The sequence below is a fragment of the Macaca mulatta genome, chromosome 8 (genome assembly GCF_049350105.2).
Source record: "Macaca mulatta isolate MMU2019108-1 chromosome 8, T2T-MMU8v2.0, whole genome shotgun sequence".
Classification (NCBI taxonomy): Eukaryota; Metazoa; Chordata; class Mammalia; order Primates; family Cercopithecidae; genus Macaca; species Macaca mulatta.
In genome coordinates, this window is record NC_133413.1 from 40,089,643 (window position 1) to 40,101,578 (window position 11,936).

Genomic DNA, 11,936 nt, shown 5'->3' on the forward strand with positions numbered 1-11,936 from the left:
TGTGCAAAGGAAGGGGTCAAGGATAGAGCGATTGCCTCACACTGCTGCTTTGGCCGTTTGTGGGGAGTGTGGGGTGGGGGAGGGTGCAGGGGAGAGTGAGGAGGACAGGGCCAGGCTGGAGGGATGGAGGGGAGAGAAGCAGGGGCAGCTTAGATGAAGGCACATAGTGGTTTTCAAGAGTTAAAAGTGCAGATTTCTAGCCCTTGTCTACAGAAACTCCAGGCTCAGCTGATCTGGAATTGAGGCTCAGAAACATGCGCTAAAAAAAAGAGAAAAGAAAAGAAAAAAACTTCCCTTGGCCAGGCGGGGTGGCTTACGCCTATAACCCCAGCACTTTGGAAGGCCGAGGTGGGCAGATCACTTGAGATCAGGCGTTCGAGACCAGCATGGCCAACATGGTGAAACCTCGTCTCTACTAAAAATACAAAAAATTAGCCAGGCGAGGTGGCAGGCCCTTGTAGTCCCAGCTACTCCGGAGGCTGAGGCACGAGAATAACTTGAACCCAGGAGGCAGAGTTGCAGTGAGCCAAGATCACGCCACTGCACTCCAGCCTGGGCGACAGAGTGAGACTCCATCATAAATAAATAAATAAATAAATACCCAGTGGTTGCAATGCAGGTGTTGTGTGGACTACACACTATGACAACCACCGTCTCGAGAGAGTGAGCCAGGGTGTTTACCAGGCAGTAGAGACCGTACGGCTGCTGTTCTTCTGGGAGAGGACCCTGAAGTCCACAGAGTGGAACTGACTTGTTCAAGGTCAAACAGCTGGCCAGTGGCAGAGCCAGGACAACAACCCAAGCCTCTGGCCTTCAAGCCATCTGTACACAGTTCCTCCTGCGGTCCCCAGGATGCTGGGCATATTCAATTGTCCATTTATTTACTCATCCATTTCTAGAAACCACCTTTCCCAAAGTCCTGTTCTGAGTGAGGAGTCCTCTCAGGAGTCTGTGCTGGAGCAAGGATGACCTCTCACGGCTGAGTTGGGGGTGCAGCCCTATCAGCTTACAGCAGAGAGAAGATGAGGGCCTGGGCTATGCCCACACCCTTCCTCACACTTTCCCCCCAGTAGCTTTGTCTGGGTGAGCTGGGCTGGGGGTCTTGGTATGTGCTGAAAGCTTGAAAAGACAGGGCATGGGCTGGGCGCGGGTGGCTCACGCCTGTAATGCTAGCACTTTGAGAGGCCAAGGCGGGCAGATCACAAAGTCGGGAGTTTGAGACCAGCCTGACCAACATGGTGAAATCCCATCTCTACTGAAAATACAAAAATTAGCCAGGAGTGGTAGCGTATGCCTGTAATCCCAGCTACTCAGGAGACTGAGGCAGGAGAATCACTTGAACCCGGGAGGCAGAGGTTGCAGTGAGCCAAGGTCGCGCCACTGCACTCCAGCCTGGGTGACAGAGCAAGACTCTGTCTCAAAACAAAAACAAAAACCAAAACAACAAAAATTAGCCAGGCGTGGTGGCAGGCGCCTGTAATCCCAGCTACTCAGGAGGCTGAGGCAGGAGAATTGCTTGAACCTGGGAGGTGGAGGTTGCAGTGAGCTGAGATCACACCATTGCATTCCAGCCTGGATGACAGAGTGAGACTCCATCGCAAAAAAAAAAAAAAAAAAGAAAAGAAAAAAAGAAAAGACAGGGCATTGGGGTGCTCACCCTAGTCTTTGCACTTTAGGGGCCCTGTCAGGCTGAGCAAGGCCCCGCGAGGCCTCTGCATTTCCCACTCACCCTCACCCTGGCGCAGCACGTGCTGGGCTCTGACGGAATTTCTTCCCTTTACAGTGACCTTGTGGCTGCTTTTAAGCCAGATTCATTGGGCAAGAATATTGGGAGTGGAAAAACTCACACTGGAACTGCCCATGGCCCAGGCCCCGCTCCCTGTGTGAGGGAGTTCTGTGTCCTGTCACCACCTCGCAGAGGCAGAGGGGAGCCCTAAAAATGGGGAGCAGTGCCAGGGCCCCATGCAGTCTTGCTGTCTCCCCCACTCCAGATAGGGTGAAAGGGACAGGATCTGCTCAGAACCAGGCCTGGCGCTTGGAGCCTATATAGAACAGGGGAGTCGTCCCCTCGGCCCCTGATTTCCACCCCGGTGATACAGTCGGGGGATCCTGGGAGCAGAGGCCACCCAGAGGCACCCAGCCCCTTCCTCTAAACCTTCTCCTCCCAGAAACCTTCCCCTCCGGGAAACCTTCCTAGACCATCTTCTGGAATGCTGGCTCCTCCCACCACACCCTTACTGTCAGTATCACTCGAGGGGCTTAGCTCTGGTCCTGATTTGTTGAATGGTTTGTGTGTGTTTGCTTGTCTCTTCTGTGGAATTATCTCCCCAAGGCAGGTGCTGGGTCCACTTTCCCCCTTCAATGCTGTCCCCACCCTCAGCACTCACCTCCAGCAGAGACACAGGGGAGCCTTGCTCCTTCTCTAGTAAAACTTTTCTTTTTAATTTTTAAAAATAAAGATGGGGTCTTGCTATGTTACCCAGGCGGTCTTGAACTCCTGGGGTCAAGCCATCCTCCTGCCTTGGCCTCCCAAAGTGAGCCAGTGCACCTGGTGTGCTCCTCCTCTATTGAGTGACCAACTGGGAAAGGGTGCAGGTATATCTTTAGACTCAGGAAACCTGCCCCAAAGCATTGTTTCCCGCCCTCAGAGAGTGGCCAAGAAAGACAGCAGGGCCTCTCCCCTGCCGCCAGCCTGTGCGTAGGCCCTCTACCTTTCAGAGAGGAGTGCGCCCTCTACCTTTCAGAGAGGAGTGCGCCCTCTACCTTTCAGAGAGGAGTGCGGAGGATGAGCTAGGCAGGGGGGCACCAGCTCCCCCAGCTCCTCCCTCTGATCTGCTGGGGCACGTGCCCCTCCTGCACATGTGTGCCTGCAGGCTTGCCTCAGCGAGGTGGGGGGAGTGGGGAGGCAGTTATTATGGGACAGGCCATGCAGATGATGATCAAGGCCCTGCTGCTGCCTTCCTGTGGAGAATTATGGCCATTCTGAAAGGGGTGGAGGTGGTGTGGGAGAAAGAGGATAGAGCCTATGGCTGTGGCTGATGTCAGAGGCTGCCACTGACTCCTGGGGGGGGGGTGGTTGGGAGGTGGTGCTGAGTGACCTCTGCAAGGGCCAAGGCTCTCTTCCTCATCCTTTCCAGGCAGAATGACTCATTAACTCTCTCCATCCCTCAGAGCAGTAAATTGGTGAGAGGGGTCTGGGAATTTCCTCTGGTTCTGGACCATCTGTATCTGGCTCTGCTTTTTGATGAGGGCAGAGCTTCCAAGAAAGAAGGCCAGATGACCACGGCAGGCCATGGGGGAGGAGAGCCAGGGGGCCAGCTCAGGTGGTGTGCATGTGCCATGCGGGAGAGGAAGGCCCCCAGGCCAGGCGAGACAGCCAGGGCTTTGGAGCAGAAAAGGGGATTCCAATCCCTTCCTTCCTCCCTCCCTCCCTCCCTCCCTCCCTCCCTCCCTCCCTTCCCTCCCTCCCTCCCTCCCTCCCTCCCTCCCTCCCTCCCTCCTTCCTTCCTTCCTTCCTTCCTTCCTTCCTTCCTTCCTTCCTTCCTTCCTTCCTTCCTCCCTCCCTCCCTCCCTCCCTCCCTCCCTTCCTTCCTTTGCGCCATCACAGTCCAGCCTGGGCAACAAGAGTGAAACTCTGTCTCAAAAAAAAAAAAAAAAATCTGGTAAAGCATCCCAGGAAAACATGGGGGTGAGGGGTGGGGTTGGACAGGGAGCTGGGTGCTTCCTCCCTCCCTCCCTCCTTCCCTCTCTTCCTCCCTCCCTCCCTCCCTCCCTCCCTCCCTCCTCCCTCCCTCCCTCCCTCCCTCCTCCCTCCCTCCCTCCTTCCTTCCTTCCTTCCTTCCTTCCTTCCTCCCTCCCTCCCTCCCTCCCTCCCTCCCTCCCTTCCTTCCTTCCTTTGCGCCATCACAGTCCAGCCTGGGCAACAAGAGTGAAACTCTGTCTCAAAAAAAAAAAAAAAAATCTGGTAAAGCATCCCAGGAAAACATGGGGGTGAGGGGTGGGGTTGGACAGGGAGCTGGGTGCTTCCTCCCTCCCTCCCTCCTTCCCTCCTTCCTTCCTTCCTTCACTCCTTCCCTCCTTCCTTCCCTTCCTTCCTTCCTTCCTTCCTTCCTTCCTTCCTTCCTTCCTTCCTTCCTTCCTCCCTCCCTCCCTTCCTTCCTTCCTTCCTTCACTCCTTCCCTCCTTCCTTCCCTTCCTTCCTTCCTTCCTCCCTCCCTCCCTCCCTCCCTCCCTCCCTTCCTTCCTTCCTTCCTTCCTCCCTCCCTCCCTCCCTCCCTTCCTCCCTCCCTCCCTCTCTCTAAAGTTAGGACTATATGAATTGAACCATAGACCCAGTATGGACAGTCATAGGGCAGACGAGGTGTTTTGGAAGTAGAGATGATGGAACCCCTAATTCTATGGGGGAGGGTGGAGCGTTATGGAAGGCTTCTGGAAAGTATGATTGGGAGTTAGCTAGGTTTGTGGAGGGGGTTGAAAATAGAGAGTTGATAGGGTGAGGGTGTCCCAGGTAGAGCCGAGGAGGCTCTGAGGGCTGCGAGCTGGCTGTCAGGGGGAGCTTGGGTCGTTCCATGTGGCCTCAGCCCCCCAGTGCTGGGATTACAGGCGTAAGTCACCACGCCTAGCCTCTTTTTCTTTTCTTCATCCTCTCAGGTTAGTTACAAGGTTTAAATGAGGTAACAATACATCAATACCTACAAGATAAAGTCCAGAATTCTTAGCACAATTCCAATTTGGCCATTCCAGTTCTCACCTGGATTCTACCCAGCAGGGCTCAGCTCCCGCTGTGGTACCTGTTGCCATCCGTCCCCTGCATACCTTCTCTGTTCCAGGGAGGCTCGCAGTGCAGTCTCCCTTTGGAGGCTGTCCTCTGTGCCTTTCCTCACCCTACTCTTTAATTAGAATCCAATATTTTGGCCCAACATGAAGGCTCACGCCTGTAATCCCAGCACTTTGGGAGGCTGAGGTGGGCGGATCACCTGAGGTCAGGCATTCAAGACCAGCCTGGCCAACGTGGCGGAACCCCCGTCTCTACTAAAAATATAAAAATTAGTCAGGCATGGTGACAGGCGTCTGTAGTCCCAGGTACTCAGGAGGCTGAGACAAGAGAATCACCTGAACCCAGGAGGCAGAAGTTGCAGTGAGGCAAGATAGGGCCACTGCACTCCAGCCTGGGCAACAGAGCAAGACTCCATCTGAAAAAAAAAAAGAATCCAATATTTTACCTTTTGGCCCCACCTTGATAAATGTTTATCACCGTATCAATAAGATTCTTGCCAATATCTCCTTGTTTTACTTTTTTTTTTTTTTTTTGAAATGGAGTCTCACTCTCTCACGCAGGCTGGAGTGCAATGGTATAATTTCGGCTCACTGCCACCTCTGCCTCCTGGGTTCACAGGCTTCTCCTGCCTCAGCTTCCCGAGTAGCAGGGATTACAGGCACGCACCACCACACCCGGCTAATTTTTGAATTTTTAGTAGAGACGGGGTTTTACCATGTTGGGCAGGCTGGTCTTGAACTCCTGACCTCAGGTGATCTGCCCGCCTTGGCCTCCCAAAGTGCTGGGATTACAGGGCGTGAACTACCACACTTGGCTGGAAAATTAACTTTTGATCTTTGGCCACTTAGGTGAGTACAAGACCAGCTTAATTGGTAAAATCAAGCACCATTAAAGCAGTCTCTTGCTCCCATTATCCACAGGACCCCTATAGGGTGACGTGCAAGATGGGAGTGGGCACTGCAGCCCACATCTGCCTGGAGGGCAATTAGGAGGAAAACAGGTAGAAGAAAATCTTTACTTCTAGCACCCCTGACAGGCACCCAGCTCCCTGTCCAACCCCACCCCTCAGCCCCATGTTTTCCTGGGATGCTTTTCCAGATTTTTTGGGACAGAGTTTCACTCTTGTTGCCCAGGCTGGAGTAAGATGGCACGATCTTGGTTCACTGCAACCTCCGCCTCCCAGGTTCAAGCGATTCTCTTGTCTCAACCTCCCGAGTAGCTGGGATTACAGGTGTGTGCCACCATGCCCAGCTAATTTTTGTATTTTTAGTAGAGACGGGGTTTCATTATATTGGTCAGGCTGGTCTTGAACTCCTGACCGTAGGTGATCCACTCACCTTGGCCTCCCAAAGTGCTGGGATTACAGGCATGAGCCACCACACCTGGTCTCAGAATTTTTTTTTTAACACCAATTACCTCCAAACTCTTCACACCTGAAGCGCTATGGCCTGCACTAAAGGCTGACTCCACAGTAGGGGAACATCTCCATATTCAATGTAAGGACTGATCACTACTAATTACCCTACTCCTGGCTGCTCAGTGGTTCCAGCTGTCTTCACCTTTTGGGGTCCTACTGGTCTCTGAAGTGTATTGGTAAGCCAGCCTGAACTTAATTCATGCTACAATCCATCCATCCATCCATCCACCCGTCCGTCCGTCCGTCCGCCCGTCCGTCCGTCCGTCTGTCCGTCCGTCCATCCATCCATCCTTCAATTCAACAAATACATACTAAGACTTAATGCACGTCAGGCATCATTCTAGATGCTGGGGATTTAAGAGTGAACAAGACGGACAGAAATCCATCCTTAAGGGTTTACATTCTAGCAAGGGAGGGGGGCAGACGGTAAACAGGTAAAACATATGTCAGATAGCAATACTTGCTAGGGTGAAAAGTTGGAAAATTATAGATGGGGGTAGGAGTGCTATTTGCTATTTTTTTTTTTCCTTGAGACTGAATCTCACTCTGTCACCCAGGCTGGAGTGCAGTGGCACGATCTAGGCTCACTGCAACCTCCACCTGCTGGGTTCCAGCGATTCTACTGCCTCAGCCTCCTGAGTAGCTGGGATTATAGGTGCCTGACACCACACCCGGGTTTTTTTTTGTTTGTTTTGTTTTTTTTTTTTGAGACAGAGTCTCACTCTGCAGCCCAGGCTGGAGTGCAGTGGTGCGATCTCAGCTCACTGCAACCTCTATCTCCTGGATTCAAGTCTCCTGCCTCAGCCTCCTGAGTAGCTGGGATTACAGGCGTGTGCCACTATGCCCAGCTAATTTTTGTATTTTCAGTGGAGATGGGGTTTCACTATGTTGACCAGGCTGGTCTTGAACTCCTGACCTCAGGTGATCCACCCATCTCAGCCTCCCAAAGTGCTGGGATTACAGGCATGAGCCACCGCACCCAGCCAGGGGTGCTATTTTAAAGAGGCAGTCAAGGGAGGGGAATGTGACAGAGATCTGAAGATAGTGAGAGAAGGATTCATGCAGATTTCGGGGAATAGCATGTGTTAAGCACAGAGATCGACAGATTCAGTCCCATCCAGGACACAGGTGATTTTCAGGAGTTGAGAAGAAAGACATGAAAATGAACGTGGACTTAAAAAAAATTTTTTTTTCTGTACCTCAATGGATGCAAAAACTCTTTTCCTTCCTAGTTGAAATAAGCACATACAAATTTACTGTAAGTTAAGGTAGTATTTTTCAAATGTTTCTGACAGCCACAGTAACAAATTTATTTTACATATCCAATATCTGCATACATGCAGATATCAAGTTTCACATGTCCTAACTTTGTTATGTGTGATGCGCTTTGATTTCATTTTTTTTTTTTTTTTTTGACGGAGTTTCGCTCTTGTTGCTCAGGCTGGAGTGCAATGGCGTGATCTTGGCTCACCGCAACCTCTACCTCCCAGATTCAAGCGATTCTCCTGCCTCAGCCTCCCAAGTAGCTGGCATGTGCCACCACGCCCTGCTAATTTTATATTTTTTGTAGAGACGGGATTTCTCCATGTTGGTCAGGTTGGTCTTGAACTCCTGACCTCAGGTGATCCACTCACCTTGGCCTCCCAGAGTGCTGGGTGTCTTAATTTAATAATTGTCTTAATTTAATACTTAATTTAGGAGAGCTAAATAATTAAACATGAGGCCAAAGTACATAAGAAAGTGGCAGTCTTTTATTGCAAATAGCGCACACTCTCGGGCAAGGCTCTCTGGTCCTCAGGTGTAGGGGGCCACGGAAGTCTCCCTGGTGCTCTCAGTTGAGGTTCTCCGGTCCACGAATGCGGGGGCCGAGGAAGTCACACCAGCTTCTGCCGGCAGCAGACCTTTATGCATTGGTACTGAAGGGGGAGGGCAGTGGGCCGGGATAAGGGTGTGATAGGGGCGTCTCCATAGGCGTGGCCGGGTAAGTTTCGATCTCTTCGGATTGACCTCCCGTGGCGCCTGCTCAGTTGATCTGCATTTTCCCGGGCGCGGCCTGCATTTTCCCACGCGCGGGTAAGTTGGTGATGAAGAACCCAGAAACAACAGGGGCGGTGCCTTCTTGTTTACCTTCCTCCATCTTGTCCCTTCTCCCTCACCCAAACACTGGGATTACAGGCATGAGCCACCATGCCTGGCCATTTTTTTTTTTTAGATGGAGTCTCACTGTCACCCAGTCTGCTCCTGAGTAGGTGGGACGACAGGCTCATGCCATGACGCCTGGCTAATTTTGTGTATTTTTGGTAGAGATATTTTGCCATGTTGCCCAGGCTGGTCTCGAGCTCCTGACCTCAAGTGATTCACTGGCCTCGGCCTCCCCAACTGCTGGGATTACAGGCGTGAGCCACCTGCACTCTATTTTATTCTAGTCCACTCAAAAAAGAAATTCTGGGCGAGGTGCAGTCAGTCATCTTTCGCAGGCATGCCTACTCTGCCTGCTGGCCTACCCCTTCTGCTGTCTGCACTGTGCTCGGCCTCCCCGTCCTGGCCCACCCACACTCCTACGAGGAAAATGATACTTTCCAGCCTTCTTCACCTGTGGTATCACTAGGACTCATCCTGACCCGGCTTCCCTGAGCCTCCATAATGGACAGAATGAGGGTACTTGGTTCCGCTGAGTATCCAGAGCCTGTTGGGATTTTATCAGAGCAGCGAGGGGAGCAGATACTGCGGTTTAAACTTAGCTAACTAAGAGCATGCAGTCTAAGAAGGTCAAGGGCTAAGGGCGAAAAAAGAAGAGTAAGAGATATGCTGCTGTACTCAATTATTTCAGACTAAAGATGGCCAGAAGGGGGGTTTGGTAGATCTTCCTTATTTATTTTTCTACCCTGAAAGCAATCTCAAGGGAAGCCCCAATTGGAAATTTTCTTGTTTTGTTTTGAGATGGAGTTTTGCTCTTGTTGTCCAGGCTGGAGTGCATTGGCGTGATCTCGGTTCACAGCAAAATCCGCCCCTAGGTTCAAGCGATTCTCTTGCCTCAGCCTCCTAAGTAGCTGGGATTACAGGCATGCACCACTACACCCGGCTAATTTTGTATTTTTAGTAGAGAAGGGGTTTTTCCATGTTGGTGAGGCTGGTCTCGAACTCCCGACCTCAGGTGATCCACCCGCCTCAGCCTCACAACGTGCTGGGATTACAGGCGTGAGCCACTGGCCTGGAAGAAACTATTAAAGATAAAACATAGGCTGGGCGTGGTGGCTCATGCCTGTAATCCCACCATTTTGGGAGGCCGAGGCAGGCGGATTACCTGAGGTCGGGAGTTCAAGACCAGCATGACCAACATGGAGAAACCCTGTCTCTACTAAAAATACAAAAAATGAGCCAGACGTGGTGGCGCATGCCCATGATCCCAGCTACTCACGAGGCTGAGACAGAATTGCTTGAACCCGGGAGATGGAGGTTGCAGTAAGCTGAGATTGTGCCATTGTACTCCAGCCTGGGCAACAAGAGCAAAACTCCGTCTCCAAAAAAAAAAGTATGAATGGGACTGATCCTGGAGCCTAATAATACAAGAGTCCAGCAATGGTCGGGGAAGAAAGCACTGGATTTCAGTATCTGCAAAGACTGGCTTGGGTAAGGTGAAGGCAAACCATCACACTGGGCAGTTGAGGAACTAAGAATGCTGCAGATAGTCCGGAGAGTTCCATCCTTTAGGTCCAAGTCTTGGTTGTTGGCTGTATGATAAAGGTCTAAAGCAAGACATTACACACAATGACTGAAACCTTGCTATGGCTTGGAAATTCTTGGAATTTAATGTAAGAGTAAATCATAACTCTTGCCATTACAGTGGGAATTGATGGATGTTGAAAACACAAGATGGCTAGCCATAAGTAGAAAGCTGAAACTGGATCCTTTCCTTACTCCTTATATGAAAATTAATTCAAGATGGATTAGAGACTTAAATGTTAGACCTAAAACCATAAAAACCTAGAAGAAAACCTAGGTAATAGCATTCAGGACATAGGCATGGGCAAGGACTTCATGTCTAAAACACCAAAAGCAATGGCAACAAAAGCCAAAATTGACAAATGGGATCTAATTAAACTAAAGAGCTTCTGCACAGCAAAAGAAACTACCATCAGAGTGAACAGGCAACCTACAGAATGGGAGAAAATTTTTGCAATCTACTCATCTGACAAAGGGCTAATATTCAGAACCTACAAAGAACTCAAATTTACAAGAAAAAAGCAAACAACCCCATCAAAAAGTGGGCAAAGGATATGAACAGACACTTCTCAAAAGAACACATTCATACAGCCAACAGACACCTGAAAAAATGCTCATCACTTGCCATCAGAGAAATGCAAATCAAAACCACAATGAGATACCATCTCACACCAGTTAGAATAGCAATCATTAAAAAATCAGGAAACAACAAGTGCTGGAGAGGATGTGGAGAAATAGGAACGCTTTTACCCTATTGGTGGGATTGTAAACTAGTTCAACCATTGTGGAAAACAGTGTGGCAATTCCTCAAGGATCTAGAACTAGAAATACCATTTGACTCAGCCATCCCATTACTGGGTATATACCCAAAGGATTATAAATCATGCTGCTATAAAGACACATGCACATGTATGTTTATTGCAGCACTATTCACAATAGCATGTCCATCAGTGACAGACTGGATTAAGAAAATGTGGCACATATACACCATGGAATACTATGCAGCCATGAAAAAGGATGAATTTGTGTCCTTTGTAGGGACATGGATGCAGCTGGAAACCATCATTCTCAGCAAACTATCGCAAGAACAGAAAACCAAACACCGCATGTTCTCACTCATAGGTGGAAATTGAACAATGAGATCACTTGGACACAGGAAGGGGAACATCACACACCAGGGCCTATTGTGGGGAGGGATAGCATTAGGAGATATACCTAATGTAAATGACAAGTTAATGGGTACAGCACACTAACATGGCACATGTATAAATATGTAACATACCTGCACGTTGTGCACATGTACCCTAGAACTTAAAGTATATTAATAAAAAAAAAATTAAGAAACAAAACACAAGATAACTGTAACAAATTCACATTTCTTGGAGGTGTTACATGCTTTGAAGCAGTGGGGCTCTGAAAAACAAATGCTGTCGTTCTGCTGAACTTCAGAGTATCTTACTGTAGTCAGGTATGTTTTTCAAAAGTTGGTATTTCTTTCTTCTCTTTATGTGGGTAGTTAATAATACATTCTTTTAAACAGTAAGATTATGGGCAAAACATTAGATAAGCCATTAAGTGCAATAGTTTCCTCATAAATTACCTACTGTAAAATCAGTCCAATGATGAACAGTTCAGAAGTCAAATGGTTTATAGGCATTTTGGGCAGTTTTAAAAACCCCTGAGCTCATAAAATGTTGTTAATACTGTAAAATAATTCACACACACACAGGCCAAGTGTGGTGGGTCATGCCTGTAATCCCAGCACTTTGGGAGGCTGAGGCCAGAGGATCACTTCAGGTCAGGGGTTTGGGAACCTGTGAGGCCAACAGGGTGAAACCCCGTCTGTACTAAAAATACAAAAATTAAACAGGGGTGTCGTGGTGTATGCTTATAATCTCAGCTACTCAGGGAAACTGGGAGGTAGGTGCAGGTTGCAGCGAGCCAAGATCGCACCTCTGCACTTCAGCCTGGGCAACAGAGCAAGACTTTGTCTCAAAAAAAAAAACAACATAATAAAAA